Source organism: Salvelinus alpinus, chromosome 7, assembly GCF_045679555.1.
Source record: "Salvelinus alpinus chromosome 7, SLU_Salpinus.1, whole genome shotgun sequence".
Taxonomy (NCBI): Eukaryota; Metazoa; Chordata; class Actinopteri; order Salmoniformes; family Salmonidae; genus Salvelinus; species Salvelinus alpinus.
In genome coordinates, this window is record NC_092092.1 from 64,734,802 (window position 1) to 64,750,237 (window position 15,436).

A 15,436-nucleotide genomic window follows, 5' to 3' on the forward strand; every position below is an offset into this window, starting at 1 on the left:
TCTAAAGTTACCAGCAGCAACACCTTACCATTCTAAAGTTACCAGCAGAAACACCTCACCACTCTAAAGTTACCAGCAGCAGCACCTTACCATTCTAAATTACCAGCAGCAACACCTTACCGTTCTAAATTACCAGCAGCAACACCTTACCACTCTAAAGTTACCAGCAGCAACACCTTACCATTCTAAAGTTACCAGCAGAAACACCTCACCACTCTAAAGTTACCAGCAGCAACACCTTACCACTCTAAAGTTACCAGCAGCAACACCTTACCGTTCTAAATTACCAGCAGCAACACCTTACCACTCTAAAGTTACCAGCAGCAACACCTTACCATTCTAAAGTTACCAGCAGCAACACCTTACCACTCTAAAGTTACCAGCAGCAGCACCTTACCATTCTAAATTACCAGCAGCAACACCTTACCATTCTAAAGTTACCAACAGCAACACCTTACCATTCTAAAGTTACCAGCAGAAACACCTCACCACTCTAAAGTTACCAGCAGAAACACCTTACCATTCTAAATTACCAGCAGCAACACCTTACCATTCTAAAGTTACCAGCAGCAACACCTTACCACTCTAAAGTTACCAGCAGCAACACCTTACCACTCTAAAGTTACCAGCAGAAACACCTTACCACTCTAAAGTTACCAGCAGAAACACCTTACCACTCTAAAGTTACCAGCAGCAACACCTTACCACTCTAAAGTTACCAGCAGCAGCACCTTACCATTCTAAATTACCAGCAGCAACACCTTACCACTCTAAAGTTACCAGCAGCAACACCTTACCACTCTAAAGTTACCAGCAGAAACACCTTACCATTCTAAATTACCAGCAGAAACACCTCACCACTCTAAAGTTACCAGCAGCAACACCTTACCATTCTAAATTACCAGCAGCAACACCTTACCACTCTAAAGTTACCAGCAGAAACACCTTACCATTCTAAAGTTACCAGCAGAAACACCTCACCACTCTAAAGTTACCAGCAGCAACACCTTACCATTCTAAATTACCAGCAGCAACACCTTACCATTCTAAAGTTACCAGCAGCAACACCTTACCATTCTAAAGTTACCAGCAGAAACACCTCACCACTCTAAAGTTACCAGCAGAAACACCTTACCATTCTAAATTACCAGCAGCAACACCTCACCACTCTAAAGTTACCAGCAGCAACACCTTACCACTCTAAAGTTACCAGCAGCAACACCTTACCACTCTAAAGTTACCAGCAGCAACACCTTACCACTCTAAAGTTACCAGCAGAAACACCTTACCATTCTAAATTACCAGCAGAAACACCTTACCACTCTAAAGTTACCAGCAGCAACACCTTACCACTCTAAAGTTACCAGCAGAAACACCGTACCATTCTAAATTACCAGCAGAAACACCTTACCACTCTAAAGTTACCAGCAGCAACACCTTACCATTCTAAAGTTACCAGCAGAAACACCTCACCACTCTAAAGTTACCAGCAGCAGCACCTTACCATTCTAAATTACCAGCAGCAACACCTTACCATTCTAAAGTTACCAGCAGAAACACCTCACCACTCTAAAGTTACCAGCAGAAACACCTTACCATTCTAATTTACCAGCAGCAACACCTCACCACTCTAAAGTTACCAGCAGCAACACCTTACCACTCTAAAGTTACCAGCAGCAACACCTTACCACTCTAAAGTTACCAGCAGCAACACCTTACCACTCTAAAGTTACCAGCAGAAACACCTTACCATTCTAAATTACCAGCAGAAACACCTTACCACTCTAAAGTTACCAGCAGCAACACCTTACCACTCTAAAGTTACCAGCAGAAACACCGTACCATTCTAAATTACCAGCAGAAACACCTTACCACTCTAAAGTTACCAGCAGCAACACCTTACCATTCTAAAGTTACCAGCAGAAACACCTCACCACTCTAAAGTTACCAGCAGCAGCACCTTACCATTCTAAATTACCAGCAGCAACACCTTACCATTCTAAAGTTACCAGCAGCATTACCTTACCATTCTAAAGTTACCAGCAGAAACACCTCACCACTCTAAAGTTACCAGCAGAAACACCTTACCATTCTAAATTACCAGCAGCAACACCTTACCATTCTAAAGTTACCAGCAGCAACACCTTACCACTCTAAAGTTACCAGCAGCAACACCTTACCATTCTAAGTTACCAGCAGCATTACCTTACCATTCTAAAGTTACCAGCAGAAACACCTCACCACTCTAAAGTTACCAGCAGAAACACCTTACCATTCTAAATTACCAGCAGCAACACCTTACCATTCTAAAGTTACCAGCAGCAACACCTTACCACTCTAAAGTTACCAGCAGCAACACCTTACCATTCTAAAGTTACCAGCAGCAACACCTTACCACTCTAAAGTTACCAGTAGAAACACCTTACCATTCTAAATTACCAGCAGCAACACCTTACCATTCTAAATTACCAGCAGCAACACCTTACCATTCTAAATTACCAGCAGCAACACCTTACCACTCTAAAGTTACCAGCAGCAACACCTTACCACTCTAAAGTTACCAGCAGAAACACCTTACCACTCTAAAGTTACCAGCAGCAACACCTTACCATTCTAAAGTTACCAGCAGCAACACCTTACCATTCTAAAGTTACCAGCAGCAACACCTTACCATTCTAAAGTTACCAGCAGAAACACCTCACCACTCTAAAGTTACCAGCAGCAGCACCTTACCATTCTAAATTACCAGCAGCAACACCTTACCATTCTAAAGTTACCAGCAGCAACACCTTACCATTCTAAAGTTACCAGCAGAAACACCTTACCATTCTAAATTACCAGCAGCAGCACCTTACCATTCTAAAGTTACCAACAGCAACACCTTACCATTCTAAATTACCAGCAGCAACACCTTACCATTCTAAAGTTACCAACAGCAACACCTTACCATTCTAAAGTTACCAGCAGAAACACCTCACCACTCTAAAGTTACCAGCAGAAACACCTTACCATTCTAAATTACCAGCAGCAACACCTTACCATTCTAAAGTTACCAGCAGCAACACCTTACCACTCTAAAGTTACCAGCAGCAACACCTTACCACTCTAAAGTTACCAGCAGAAACACCTTACCACTCTAAAGTTACCAGCAGCAACACCTTACCGTTCTAAATTACCAGCAGCAACACCTTACCACTCTAAAGTTACCAGCAGAAACACCTTACCATTCTAAAGTTACCAGCAGAAACACCTCACCACTCTAAAGTTACCAGCAGCAACACCTTACCATTCTAAATTACCAGCAGCAACACCTTACCATTCTAAAGTTACCAGCAGCAACACCTTACCATTCTAAAGTTACCAGCAGAAACACCTCACCACTCTAAAGTTACCAGCAGAAACACCTTACCATTCTAAATTACCAGCAGCAACACCTCACCACTCTAAAGTTACCAGCAGCAACACCTTACCACTCTAAAGTTACCAGCAGCAACACCTTACCACTCTAAAGTTACCAGCAGCAACACCTTACCACTCTAAAGTTACCAGCAGAAACACCTTACCATTCTAAATTACCAGCAGAAACACCTTACCACTCTAAAGTTACCAGCAGCAACACCTTACCACTCTAAAGTTACCAGCAGAAACACCGTACCATTCTAAATTACCAGCAGAAACACCTTACCACTCTAAAGTTACCAGCAGCAACACCTTACCATTCTAAAGTTACCAGCAGAAACACCTCACCACTCTAAAGTTACCAGCAGCAGCACCTTACCATTCTAAATTACCAGCAGCAACACCTTACCATTCTAAAGTTACCAGCAGAAACACCTCACCACTCTAAAGTTACCAGCAGAAACACCTTACCATTCTAAATTACCAGCAGCAACACCTCACCACTCTAAAGTTACCAGCAGCAACACCTTACCACTCTAAAGTTACCAGCAGCAACACCTTACCACTCTAAAGTTACCAGCAGCAACACCTTACCACTCTAAAGTTACCAGCAGAAACACCTTACCATTCTAAATTACCAGCAGAAACACCTTACCACTCTAAAGTTACCAGCAGCAACACCTTACCACTCTAAAGTTACCAGCAGAAACACCGTACCATTCTAAATTACCAGCAGAAACACCTTACCACTCTAAAGTTACCAGCAGCAACACCTTACCATTCTAAAGTTACCAGCAGAAACACCTCACCACTCTAAAGTTACCAGCAGCAGCACCTTACCATTCTAAATTACCAGCAGCAACACCTTACCATTCTAAAGTTACCAGCAGCATTACCTTACCATTCTAAAGTTACCAGCAGAAACACCTCACCACTCTAAAGTTACCAGCAGAAACACCTTACCATTCTAAATTACCAGCAGCAACACCTTACCATTCTAAAGTTACCAGCAGCAACACCTTACCACTCTAAAGTTACCAGCAGCAACACCTTACCATTCTAAGTTACCAGCAGCATTACCTTACCATTCTAAAGTTACCAGCAGAAACACCTCACCACTCTAAAGTTACCAGCAGAAACACCTTACCATTCTAAATTACCAGCAGCAACACCTTACCATTCTAAAGTTACCAGCAGCAACACCTTACCACTCTAAAGTTACCAGCAGCAACACCTTACCATTCTAAAGTTACCAGCAGCAACACCTTACCACTCTAAAGTTACCAGTAGAAACACCTTACCATTCTAAATTACCAGCAGCAACACCTTACCATTCTAAATTACCAGCAGCAACACCTTACCATTCTAAATTACCAGCAGCAACACCTTACCACTCTAAAGTTACCAGCAGCAACACCTTACCACTCTAAAGTTACCAGCAGAAACACCTTACCACTCTAAAGTTACCAGCAGCAACACCTTACCATTCTAAAGTTACCAGCAGCAACACCTTACCATTCTAAAGTTACCAGCAGCAACACCTTACCATTCTAAAGTTACCAGCAGAAACACCTCACCACTCTAAAGTTACCAGCAGCAGCACCTTACCATTCTAAATTACCAGCAGCAACACCTTACCATTCTAAAGTTACCAGCAGCAACACCTTACCATTCTAAAGTTACCAGCAGAAACACCTTACCATTCTAAATTACCAGCAGCAGCACCTTACCATTCTAAAGTTACCAACAGCAACACCTTACCATTCTAAATTACCAGCAGCAACACCTTACCATTCTAAAGTTACCAACAGCAACACCTTACCATTCTAAAGTTACCAGCAGAAACACCTCACCACTCTAAAGTTACCAGCAGAAACACCTTACCATTCTAAATTACCAGCAGCAACACCTTACCATTCTAAAGTTACCAGCAGCAACACCTTACCACTCTAAAGTTACCAGCAGCAACACCTTACCACTCTAAAGTTACCAGCAGAAACACCTTACCACTCTAAAGTTACCAGCAGCAACACCTTACCGTTCTAAATTACCAGCAGCAACACCTTACCACTCTAAAGTTACCAGCAGAAACACCTTACCATTCTAAAGTTACCAGCAGAAACACCTCACCACTCTAAAGTTACCAGCAGCAACACCTTACCATTCTAAATTACCAGCAGCAACACCTTACCATTCTAAAGTTACCAGCAGCAACACCTTACCATTCTAAAGTTACCAGCAGCAACACCTTACCATTCTAAAGTTACCAGCAGAAACACCTCACCACTCTAAAGTTACCAGCAGAAACACCTTACCATTCTAAATTACCAGCAGCAACACCTCACCACTCTAAAGTTACCAGCAGCAACACCTTACCACTCTAAAGTTACCAGCAGCAACACCTTACCACTCTAAAGTTACCAGCAGCAACACCTTACCACTCTAAAGTTACCAGCAGAAACACCTTACCATTCTAAATTACCAGCAGAAACACCTTACCACTCTAAAGTTACCAGCAGCAACACCTTACCACTCTAAAGTTACCAGCAGAAACACCAAACCATTCTAAATTACCAGCAGAAACACCTTACCACTCTAAAGTTACCAGCAGCAACACCTTACCATTCTAAAGTTACCAGCAGAAACACCTCACCACTCTAAAGTTACCAGCAGCAGCACCTTACCATTCTAAATTACCAGCAGCAACACCTTACCATTCTAAAGTTACCAGCAGAAACACCTCACCACTCTAAAGTTACCAGCAGAAACACCTTACCATTCTAAATTACCAGCAGCAACACCTCACCACTCTAAAGTTACCAGCAGCAACACCTTACCACTCTAAAGTTACCAGCAGCAACACCTTACCACTCTAAAGTTACCAGCAGCAACACCTTACCACTCTAAAGTTACCAGCAGAAACACCTTACCATTCTAAATTACCAGCAGAAACACCTTACCACTCTAAAGTTACCAGCAGCAACACCTTACCACTCTAAAGTTACCAGCAGCAACACCTTACCACTCTAAAGTTACCAGCAGAAACACCGTACCATTCTAAATTACCAGCAGAAACACCTTACCACTCTAAAGTTACCAGCAGCAACACCTTACCATTCTAAAGTTACCAGCAGAAACACCTCACCACTCTAAAGTTACCAGCAGCAGCACCTTACCATTCTAAATTACCAGCAGCAACACCTTACCATTCTAAAGTTACCAGCAGCATTACCTTACCATTCTAAAGTTACCAGCAGAAACACCTCACCACTCTAAAGTTACCAGCAGAAACACCTTACCATTCTAAATTACCAGCAGCAACACCTTACCATTCTAAAGTTACCAGCAGCAACACCTTACCACTCTAAAGTTACCAGCAGCAACACCTTACCATTCTAAAGTTACCAGCAGCAACACCTTACCACTCTAAAGTTACCAGTAGAAACACCTTACCATTCTAAATTACCAGCAGCAACACCTTACCATTCTAAATTACCAGCAGCAACACCTTACCATTCTAAATTACCAGCAGCAACACCTTACCACTCTAAAGTTACCAGCAGCAACACCTTACCACTCTAAAGTTACCAGCAGAAACACCTTACCACTTTAAAGTTACCAGCAGCAACACCTTACCATTCTAAAGTTACCAGCAGCAACACCTTACCATTCTAAAGTTACCAGCAGCAACACCTTACCATTCTAAAGTTACCAGCAGAAACACCTCACCACTCTAAAGTTACCAGCAGCAGCACCTTACCATTCTAAATTACCAGCAGCAACACCTTACCATTCTAAAGTTACCAGCAGCAACACCTTACCATTCTAAAGTTACCAGCAGAAACACCTTACCATTCTAAATTACCAGCAGCAGCACCTTACCATTCTAAAGTTACCAACAGCAACACCTTACCATTCTAAATTACCAGCAGCAACACCTTACCATTCTAAAGTTACCAACAGCAACACCTTACCATTCTAAAGTTACCAGCAGAAACACCTCACCACTCTAAAGTTACCAGCAGCAACACCTTACCATTCTAAATTAGCAGCAGCAACACCTTACCATTCTAAAGTTACCAGCAGCAACACCTTACCACTCTAAAGTTACCAGCAGCAACACCTTACCACTCTAAAGTTACCAGCAGAAACACCTTACCATTCTAAATTACCAGCAGCAACACCTTACCATTCTAAAGTTACCAGCAGCAACACCTTACCACTCTAAAGTTACCAGCAGCAACACCTTACCACTCTAAAGTTACCAGCAGCAACACCTTACCACTCTAAAGTTACCAGCAGCAACACCTTACCACTCTAAAGTTACCAGCAGCAACACCTTACCGTTCTAAATTACCAGCAGAAACACCTTACCGTTCTAAATTACCAGCAGCAACACCTTACCATTCTAAAGTTACCAGCAGCAACACCTTACCGTTCTAAATTACCAGCAGAAACACCTTACCGTTCTAAATTACCAGCAGAAACACCTTACCATTCTAAAGTTACCAGCAGAAACACCTTACCGTTCTAAAGTTACCAGCAGCAACACCTTACCACTCTAAAGTTACCAGCAGCAACACCTTACCGTTCTAAATTACCAGCAGAAACACCTCACCACTCTAAAGTTACCAGCAGAAACACCTTACCATTCTAAAGTTACCAGCAGAAACACCTCACCACTCTAAAGTTACCAGCAGAAACACCTTACCATTCTAAATTACCAGCAGCAACACCTTACCATTCTAAAGTTACCAGCAGCAACACCTTACCACTCTAAAGTTACCAGCAGCAACACCTTACCGTTCTAAAGTTACCAGCAGAAACACCTTACCGTTCTAAAGTTACCAGCAGCAACACCTTACCACTCTAAAGTTACCAGCAGCAACACCTTACCGTTCTAAATTACCAGCAGAAACACCTCACCACTCTAAAGTTACCAGCAGAAACACCTTACCATTCTAAATTACCAGCAGCAACACCTTACCGTTCTAAATTACCAGCAGCAACACCTTACCGTTCTAAATTACCAGCAGAAACACCTTACCATTCTAAATTACCAGCAGCAACACCTCACCACTCTAAAGTTACCAGCAGCAACACCTTACCGTTCTAAATTACCAGCAGCAACACCTTACCACTCTAAAGTTACCAGCAGCAACACCTCACCACTCTAAAGTTACCAGCAGCAACACCTTACCATTCTAAAGTTACCAGCAGCAACACCTTACCATTCTAAAGTTACCAGCAGCAACACCTTACCATTCTAAATGACCAGCAGCAACACCTTACCATTCTAAAGTTACCAGCAGCAACACCTTACCGTTCTAAATTACCAGCAGCAACACCTTACCACTCTAAAGTTACCAGCAGCAACACCTTACCATTCTAAAGTTACCAGCAGAAACACCTCACCACTCTAAAGTTACCAGCAGCAACACCTTACCACTCTAAAGTTACCAGCAGCAACACCTTACCGTTCTAAATTACCAGCAGCAACACCTTACCACTCTAAAGTTACCAGCAGCAACACCTTACCATTCTAAAGTTACCAGCAGCAACACCTTACCACTCTAAAGTTACCAGCAGCAGCACCTTACCATTCTAAATTACCAGCAGCAACACCTTACCATTCTAAAGTTACCAACAGCAACACCTTACCATTCTAAAGTTACCAGCAGAAACACCTCACCACTCTAAAGTTACCAGCAGAAACACCTTACCATTCTAAATTACCAGCAGCAACACCTTACCATTCTAAAGTTACCAGCAGCAACACCTTACCACTCTAAAGTTACCAGCAGCAACACCTTACCACTCTAAAGTTACCAGCAGAAACACCTTACCACTCTAAAGTTACCAGCAGAAACACCTTACCACTCTAAAGTTACCAGCAGCAACACCTTACCACTCTAAAGTTACCAGCAGCAGCACCTTACCATTCTAAATTACCAACAGCAACACCTTACCACTCTAAAGTTACCAGCAGCAACACCTTACCACTCTAAAGTTACCAGCAGAAACACCTTACCATTCTAAATTACCAGCAGAAACACCTCACCACTCTAAAGTTACCAGCAGCAACACCTTACCATTCTAAATTACCAGCAGCAACACCTTACCACTCTAAAGTTACCAGCAGAAACACCTTACCATTCTAAAGTTACCAGCAGAAACACCTCACCACTCTAAAGTTACCAGCAGCAACACCTTACCATTCTAAATTACCAGCAGCAACACCTTACCATTCTAAAGTTACCAGCAGAAACACCTTACCATTCTAAAGTTACCAGCAGAAACACCTCACCACTCTAAAGTTACCAGCAGAAACACCTTACCATTCTAAATTACCAGCAGCAACACCTCACCACTCTAAAGTTACCAGCAGCAACACCTTACCACTCTAAAGTTACCAGCAGCAACACCTTACCACTCTAAAGTTACCAGCAGCAACACCTTACCACTCTAAAGTTACCAGCAGAAACACCTTACCATTCTAAATTACCAGCAGAAACACCTTACCACTCTAAAGTTACCAGCAGCAACACCTTACCACTCTAAAGTTACCAGCAGAAACACCGTACCATTCTAAATTACCAGCAGAAACACCTTACCACTCTAAAGTTACCAGCAGCAACACCTTACCATTCTAAAGTTACCAGCAGAAACACCTCACCACTCTAAAGTTACCAGCAGCAGCACCTTACCATTCTAAATTACCAGCAGCAACACCTTACCATTCTAAAGTTACCAGCAGAAACACCTCACCAATCTAAAGTTACCAGCAGAAACACCTTACCATTCTAAATTACCAGCAGCAACACCTCACCACTCTAAAGTTACCAGCAGCAACACCTTACCACTCTAAAGTTACCAGCAGCAACACCTTACCACTCTAAAGTTACCAGCAGCAACACCTTACCACTCTAAAGTTACCAGCAGAAACACCTTACCATTCTAAATTACCAGCAGAAACACCTTACCACTCTAAAGTTACCAGCAGCAACACCTTACCACTCTAAAGTTACCAGCAGAAACACCGTACCATTCTAAATTACCAGCAGAAACACCTTACCACTCTAAAGTTACCAGCAGCAACACCTTACCATTCTAAAGTTACCAGCAGAAACACCTCACCACTCTAAAGTTACCAGCAGCAGCACCTTACCATTCTAAATTACCAGCAGCAACACCTTACCATTCTAAAGTTACCAGCAGCATTACCTTACCATTCTAAAGTTACCAGCAGAAACACCTCACCACTCTAAAGTTACCAGCAGAAACACCTTACCATTCTAAATTACCAGCAGCAACACCTTACCATTCTAAAGTTACCAGCAGCAACACCTTACCACTCTAAAGTTACCAGCAGCAACACCTTACCATTCTAAGTTACCAGCAGCATTACCTTACCATTCTAAAGTTACCAGCAGAAACACCTCACCACTCTAAAGTTACCAGCAGAAACACCTTACCATTCTAAATTACCAGCAGCAACACCTTACCATTCTAAAGTTACCAGCAGCAACACCTTACCACTCTAAAGTTACCAGTAGAAACACCTTACCATTCTAAATTACCAGCAGCAACACCTTACCATTCTAAATTACCAGCAGCAACACCTTACCATTCTAAATTACCAGCAGCAACACCTTACCACTCTAAAGTTACCAGCAGCAACACCTTACCACTCTAAAGTTACCAGCAGAAACACCTTACCACTCTAAAGTTACCAGCAGCAACACCTTACCATTCTAAAGTTACCAGCAGCAACACCTTACCATTCTAAAGTTACCAGCAGCAACACCTTACCATTCTAAAGTTACCAGCAGAAACACCTCACCACTCTAAAGTTACCAGCAGCAGCACCTTACCATTCTAAATTACCAGCAGCAACACCTTACCATTCTAAAGTTACCAGCAGCAACACCTTACCATTCTAAAGTTACCAGCAGAAACACCTTACCATTCTAAATTACCAGCAGCAGCACCTTACCATTCTAAAGTTACCAACAGCAACACCTTACCATTCTAAATTACCAGCAGCAACACCTTACCATTCTAAAGTTACCAACAGCAACACCTTACCATTCTAAAGTTACCAGCAGAAACACCTCACCACTCTAAAGTTACCAGCAGAAACACCTTACCATTCTAAATTACCAGCAGCAACACCTTACCATTCTAAAGTTACCAGCAGCAACACCTTACCACTCTAAAGTTACCAGCAGCAACACCTTACCACTCTAAAGTTACCAGCAGAAACACCTTACCACTCTAAAGTTACCAGCAGCAACACCTTACCGTTCTAAATTACCAGCAGCAACACCTTACCACTCTAAAGTTACCAGCAGAAACACCTTACCATTCTAAAGTTACCAGCAGAAACACCTCACCACTCTAAAGTTACCAGCAGCAACACCTTACCATTCTAAAGTTACCAGCAGCAACACCTTACCACTCTAAAGTTACCAGCAGCAGCACCTTACCATTCTAAATTACCAGCAGCAACACCTTACCATTCTAAAGTTACCAACAGCAACACCTTACCATTCTAAAGTTACCAGCAGAAACACCTCACCACTCTAAAGTTACCAGCAGAAACACCTTACCATTCTAAATTACCAGCAGCAACACCTTACCATTCTAAAGTTACCAGCAGCAACACCTTACCACTCTAAAGTTACCAGCAGAAACACCTTACCACTCTAAAGTTACCAGCAGAAACACCTTACCACTCTAAAGTTACCAGCAGCAACACCTTACCACTCTAAAGTTACCAGCAGCAGCACCTTACCATTCTAAATTACCAGCAGCAACACCTTACCACTCTAAAGTTACCAGCAGCAACACCTTACCACTCTAAAGTTACCAGCAGAAACACCTTACCATTCTAAATTACCAGCAGAAACACCTCACCACTCTAAAGTTACCAGCAGCAACACCTTACCATTCTAAATTACCAGCAGCAACACCTTACCACTCTAAAGTTACCAGCAGAAACACCTTACCATTCTAAAGTTACCAGCAGAAACACCTCACCACTCTAAAGTTACCAGCAGCAACACCTTACCATTCTAAATTACCAGCAGCAACACCTTACCATTCTAAAGTTACCAGCAGCAACACCTTACCATTCTAAAGTTACCAGCAGAAACACCTCACCACTCTAAAGTTACCAGCAGAAACACCTTACCATTCTAAATTACCAGCAGCAACACCTCACCACTCTAAAGTTACCAGCAGCAACACCTTACCACTCTAAAGTTACCAGCAGCAACACCTTACCACTCTAAAGTTACCAGCAGCAACACCTTACCACTCTAAAGTTACCAGCAGAAACACCTTACCATTCTAAATTACCAGCAGAAACACCTTACCACTCTAAAGTTACCAGCAGCAACACCTTACCACTCTAAAGTTACCAGCAGAAACACCGTACCATTCTAAATTACCAGCAGAAACACCTTACCACTCTAAAGTTACCAGCAGCAACACCTTACCATTCTAAAGTTACCAGCAGAAACACCTCACCACTCTAAAGTTACCAGCAGCAGCACCTTACCATTCTAAATTACCAGCAGCAACACCTTACCATTCTAAAGTTACCAGCAGAAACACCTCACCACTCTAAAGTTACCAGCAGAAACACCTTACCATTCTAAATTACCAGCAGCAACACCTCACCACTCTAAAGTTACCAGCAGCAACACCTTACCACTCTAAAGTTACCAGCAGCAACACCTTACCACTCTAAAGTTACCAGCAGCAACACCTTACCACTCTAAAGTTACCAGCAGAAACACCTTACCATTCTAAATTACCAGCAGAAACACCTTACCACTCTAAAGTTACCAGCAGCAACACCTTACCACTCTAAAGTTACCAGCAGAAACACCGTACCATTCTAAATTACCAGCAGAAACACCTTACCACTCTAAAGTTACCAGCAGCAACACCTTACCATTCTAAAGTTACCAGCAGAAACACCTCACCACTCTAAAGTTACCAGCAGCAGCACCTTACCATTCTAAATTACCAGCAGCAACACCTTACCATTCTAAAGTTACCAGCAGCATTACCTTACCATTCTAAAGTTACCAGCAGAAACACCTCACCACTCTAAAGTTACCAGCAGAAACACCTTACCATTCTAAATTACCAGCAGCAACACCTTACCATTCTAAAGTTACCAGCAGCAACACCTTACCACTCTAAAGTTACCAGCAGCAACACCTTACCATTCTAAGTTACCAGCAGCATTACCTTACCATTCTAAAGTTACCAGCAGAAACACCTCACCACTCTAAAGTTACCAGCAGAAACACCTTACCATTCTAAATTACCAGCAGCAACACCTTACCATTCTAAAGTTACCAGCAGCAACACCTTACCACTCTAAAGTTACCAGCAGCAACACCTTACCACTCTAAAGTTACCAGCAGCAACACCTCACCACTCTAAAGTTACCAGCAGCAACACCTTACCATTCTAAAGTTACCAGCAGCAACACCTTACCATTCTAAAGTTACCAGCAGCAACACCTTACCATTCTAAATGACCAGCAGCAACACCTTACCATTCTAAAGTTACCAGCAGCAACACCTTACCGTTCTAAATTACCAGCAGCAACACCTTACCACTCTAAAGTTACCAGCAGCAACACCTTACCATTCTAAAGTTACCAGCAGAAACACCTCACCACTCTAAAGTTACCAGCAGCAACACCTTACCACTCTAAAGTTACCAGCAGCAACACCTTACCGTTCTAAATTACCAGCAGCAACACCTTACCACTCTAAAGTTACCAGCAGCAACACCTTACCATTCTAAAGTTACCAGCAGCAACACCTTACCACTCTAAAGTTACCAGCAGCAGCACCTTACCATTCTAAATTACCAGCAGCAACACCTTACCATTCTAAAGTTACCAACAGCAACACCTTACCATTCTAAAGTTACCAGCAGAAACACCTCACCACTCTAAAGTTACCAGCAGAAACACCTTACCATTCTAAATTACCAGCAGCAACACCTTACCATTCTAAAGTTACCAGCAGCAACACCTTACCACTCTAAAGTTACCAGCAGCAACACCTTACCACTCTAAAGTCACCAGCAGAAACACCTTACCACTCTAAAGTTACCAGCAGAAACACCTTACCACTCTAAAGTTACCAGCAGCAACACCTTACCACTCTAAAGTTACCAGCAGCAGCACCTTACCATTCTAAATTACCAACAGCAACACCTTACCACTCTAAAGTTACCAGCAGCAACACCTTACCACTCTAAAGTTACCAGCAGAAACACCTTACCATTCTAAATTACCAGCAGAAACACCTCACCACTCTAAAGTTACCAGCAGCAACACCTTACCATTCTAAATTACCAGCAGCAACACCTTACCACTCTAAAGTTACCAGCAGAAACACCTTACCATTCTAAAGTTACCAGCAGAAACACCTCACCACTCTAAAGTTACCAGCAGCAACACCTTACCATTCTAAGTTACCAGCAGCAACACCTTACCATTCTAAAGTTACCAGCAGCAACACCTTACCATTCTAAAGTTACCAGCAGAAACACCTCACCACTCTAAAGTTACCAGCAGAAACACCTTACCATTCTAAATTACCAGCAGCAACACCTCACCACTCTAAAGTTACCAGCAGCAACACCTTACCACTCTAAAGTTACCAGCAGCAACACCTTACCACTCTAAAGTTACCAGCAGCAACACCTTACCACTCTAAAGTTACCAGCAGAAACACCTTACCATTCTAAATTACCAGCAGAAACACCTTACCACTCTAAAGTTACCAGCAGCAACACCTTACCACTCTAAAGTTACCAGCAGAAACACCGTACCATTCTAAATTACCAGCAGAAACACCTTACCACTCTAAAGTTACCAGCAGCAACACCTTACCATTCTAAAGTTACCAGCAGAAACACCTCACCACTCTAAAGTTACCAGCAGCAGCACCTTACCATTCTAAATTACCAGCAGCAACACCTTACCATTCTAAAGTTA

General features: G+C 42.5%; 1 protein-coding gene across 2 annotated transcripts in view; it reads left to right on the forward strand.

The window, feature by feature from the left end:
* The window catches only part of LOC139581473 (slit homolog 3 protein-like), a 517,437-nt gene that overhangs the window by 49,706 nt on the left and 452,295 nt on the right, over positions 1 to 15,436 (forward strand). The window lies entirely within an intron of this gene.